Source organism: Nicotiana attenuata, unplaced genomic scaffold (genome assembly GCF_001879085.1).
Source record: "Nicotiana attenuata strain UT unplaced genomic scaffold, NIATTr2, whole genome shotgun sequence".
NCBI classification, from domain to species: Eukaryota; Viridiplantae; Streptophyta; class Magnoliopsida; order Solanales; family Solanaceae; genus Nicotiana; species Nicotiana attenuata.
In genome coordinates this window covers 238,352-242,810 of record NW_017671703.1, presented here as the reverse complement: position 1 = coordinate 242,810, position 4,459 = coordinate 238,352, and positions in this window count along the sequence as shown.

Here is a 4,459-nt window from a genome sequence, read left to right as displayed (position 1 = left end):
AGACTAAATTATTGAGGTCTAGAGTTATGATTTCGCCAATTGTCGGAATCCTTCTAGCTATGTTCCCTACAATTTTGCCAATGTATTCTCTACTGATAGTGAGCACTTTAAGTGCCGTAATTCTCTCGAGAGAGACTACAACAATTTACTAGACATATCTACACCTAGTAGAGTTATGTCTATTTTACTAGACGGTGTGCAATATGCCTACTCGAGTCTTCGTTTGTTCTTAACTATCAAATTTGACCCCTGAACACGATCCCGGCATAATTCCTTGGGCTTTTACTCAAACTTGAAAGTTCCGAATCACTTGAATTCATTCCATAACATATATATAGCTCGGAATCACTCCTATAAGACACACAATTAGTGCAAAACACTAGCGATTAAAACGCAAACTCAACTAATGTGCAGTAAATTAGAGTATAATAATCGACTAAAATACGTAATTATAGCCTACCATCAAACACCAGTATACCCACAAAACAAACGATAAACACAAAGACCCTACGGTGAATCCAACCAAAGGAGGTGATGGAAAATTCGTCATCGAAGATACGGTAAGATCTGCTGTGACCGTATCGTTCATAGAGGAAGTTGAAGGGTATGTAGGAGTTTTTCAAGCACTCCAAGTCATCATTCTTCTTTAACCCCATCATCTTAAGAAATCCACTAGTAGTGCGATTTTTAGGTGCCAGTTGTGAGCACGTGATTTTTACCCTATATGAATTGCTCCCATAGTTTCAAAACAAAATAGTTTCTTTTATCTACTTGCAATTTTTTTTTTTGGATTTTGTGGCATTTTCTGTAATTGCCTGCATTTGTGTGCGCATGTTTATTTTATTAATGGAAAATATAAAAATACATTGCATCTTGCATTTAGGATTTAACTTTGCATTTTCTAAGAAGTAATTAGCAATTATTGGTTTTATAAAATGAGAAAATCACAAAAATAGTTATTTTGCACTTTAATTTTGATTTTGAACTATGTTAGTTTTTCCTTTGGGTTGTTTTATTTTAGTTATCGATGGTAATTGTTTTAAAACTGGTTAATTTAGTTTAGAAATTAGTTTAGATTTTTATTTTAATTTTAACTTGAAAAGAAATTGAGAAAAAGTGGAAAATAAAAAGAATTAAATGAAAAAGAATTGAATTAAGGAGATCAGATTTGTGGACCAAAATTTGAAAGGCCCAATGTGAAATACCCGCCCAATTGCCCTGCTTCAGCCCAAATCCGGTCCCCAAACCCGGTCCAGCCCCCTTGTAATGAAACGACACCGTTTCAGTGGCGTGTGATCCTGGCCGTCGAGGATCTTTGATCCTACGGCCAGGAACTAGGGTAAATTTAATATATAAATGTCGGATAAGGCCCCCCCACCCCTCAATCGTCTCCCATTCCCCCCCTGATGTCACCGGTGTAACGCCTCCACAGCACCACCATCTTCCGTCGCAAACCGCCGCCGGAAATCGCCCACGGCGGCGGCGATCGACCAAACCTAACCAAAATCACACCATCGCTCCTCCTCCTTCTCCTCATGCCGATGCTACCATCCATCTCCCTCAAAAACCACCAGAATCCATCGAATATCGGATCAAAATTTTCCGGCCAAGACACGAAGTCGTCCAAAATCAACCAAATTAACACCATAGAATCGCCTAGACCCCCTCTCTCAAACCCCCTAAACCCCGTCCCTCAAATCTAGCCGGAACATCTCGAATTTCAATTTAAAATTTCTGAACCCTAATTCTTCCAAACCCTACCAAATCAATACCATAAGGTCTCCTCATCCTCTTCACAAAGAATCCGGTGTCAACGGCGTTCAAATAGCCTCAGAATCACTCAAATTTTAAATCGAGAGGCAACCGAATTTTGAGTTGTGCCAGTGAGTTCCAATTTTCTTTTCTTTTCCTCGTTTAATTGTCTTCTATTGCTCCTGTTCTCACTATGGTTAATTTACACTCTAATGTGCGTTTAATTTTGTCAATACTGTTTTAATCTTGTGTTCTGAGTTGCTTGATTAATTCTAGTTGTTTGTTTGATTGTAATTTGTTCCGACTCCTGATTTTAGTTTGATAATCTGTTAGTTGGTTTTATTATGTTTGTTTGAATTAGTTCTGATATTCCTTTAGTTTAGGATAATCACCAGTTAGTTCATCTTCAGTTTAATTAGTCGTGTAATTAGCAGAATAGTTTAATTTGGTTATTGGTTCAATTGATAAATTCAATAATAGTTTAAGTAGTTCAATTCAAAGCTTTGGAAAATGTTTGGTTATAGTTGTAGTTTAGATGTAAGTTCAGGGATAGTTTGGACATTTGGAATTGAGTAGAACATGGTAGTTAATATTAGAGTCTTCTAGGACCTTCTAGACTAGGGCTTTAGTTGCAATTGCAAGAAACATAGTGCACTAACTTGAGTAACAAGTTAAGAAGCAAGGGACTAATATGTAAAACTAAAAAAATCTGAAATTGCACCTCATGTTGCCTATAAAAGGCAGCCCCAATGCCTTCATTGACAAGTTTTTGAGTCTCCAAAAAACTCCCCTCCAAAGAATTCTCTCTCTATAATCTCCAGATCTGAAATCAGATATAAAAATTTCAAAAAAAAACCAAAAACAATAGAAATTACAAAAGAAAAAAAAATACAGAAACAAAAGCCATTGAGTTCAAGCTTATTGGTTTAAATTCAAGCTGTGGAAGTTAATTTGCAGTCCTATTTTCAGTTTTGATAATTGGAAGGTGCTGAGTTCGATTGTTTTGGTTTCGAGTAACTTTGGGTTCAATTCAATTGGTTTGGATTGAGTTTTGGGTTTGATGTGGTGTTCTAGAGCATTTTGAGTCTATTTACGTGTGTTTCAAGTGACCTCTGTCCATTGCTGCTGACCTTCCTTTCTTCTTCTTCTATTTCCAGCTCCAGGTACATATCGCGCAATCTCCAAGTTGTGGACATAAATTTAATTGCAGCATAGCTTTAATTTCTGTTAACTTTCATGTTAGATTTCCTGTAATTTCATGAAGTTCAATAGACCTACCTGTAACTGAGACTGGACTGTTTTGGACTGTTGATTTGTATTGGACTGTTGATATTCATTAGCCTAGTGTAATTGTTTGGTGATTAGTTTAATAGCAGCACAAATGTAGAGATTGATTCTAAGTCCTCATATGTAGTTAATATTTGAACACTCAAATAGGTGTGAATAGTTAACAAATGCAGGCAGTAGTATAGATTGACTTACATTTGTCAATTTACTGGTTAAAAATCGAATTTGACTTTGATTGCATGTTCATAAGTTTAAAATCAGATTGTTAATGGTTTGTACATGTTTCAGCGAGTCTTACTCTACTTAATTGCTGCATGTATTGAATTGGCAAATTAATCAGTTTCAATTCTAAAAATAATCACCTATGACTATAGTATAGAAGTCAGGAAAAAAAAACTAAAAGTTCAAGTGTTAAGCTGTGTGTCCAACTGGAATCGAATCTGAAATTTACAATGCCTAGTGAATTGAATTTGCTTTGCTGGATAATTTGAACCATGGGATTTGAAAAAGTCATAACTGGACTCTGCTCTCTTGGTCACGCTGGGCTCAAACGTAAAGCCCAGATAATTGCAGCCACTTCTTGGCTGAATGCGGACTCCTCGAGTCCAATTCAGTTTCNTGGCCAAGAGTTAGGTAGGGGTTTGGGGCCGGGTAGAGGTTCTTTAGGTTTGGGCGTGGGGTGAGTTTGGGCCTTGGGCTTAATTAGTTGGGGGGGGGGGGGATCCGATTTTGGGTATAAATTAGGGGTTATTTGTTAAATACCCATTTTTACTAAATAAAATAATTTTTAAAAAATAGCTAATTAAATGATAAAAAATGATTTTCATGCATGAAGGTGATTTAAAATAATCACTTAATATTATAAAAATATAAAAAGTCATTTTCTATATGGATAATGTAGTTATGCATATGTGTAGGCTATTACTGCAAAATATGCAATTAAAGTCTAAAAATACAAATATAATTGTAAAAAATACAATTAAAATATTTGAACACTTATATGAGCCTAAATGATGAATTTACATGATTAAATCATCATAAATTAATATGAGGATATTTATATAAATAAAAAAAATATAGAAATAAATTGATTTAAGGCGCTTAAAAATAATAGAAAAATCGTAGAAACATCTGTGCATGTATGCACAATATTTTGAAAGTATGCATGCATATTTTAAAATATATGAGGAAAAAATTGGGTATCAACATACGGTTCTCGTGGCATGGTCGTGATACCTAATCCGCAATTCGGATGTGCATTTTCTGTGACCCGACTATAACTTCGAATAATAAAAAAATCAAGTACATCATAAATTGCGGGTGCATTTCATGCGGCGCAGTTTGCAGCGTGTACCAAAACGACACGTGTACGACATCATGCCTTTTCCAGAAAATAATTCCATAAACACTGAAAGCGGTT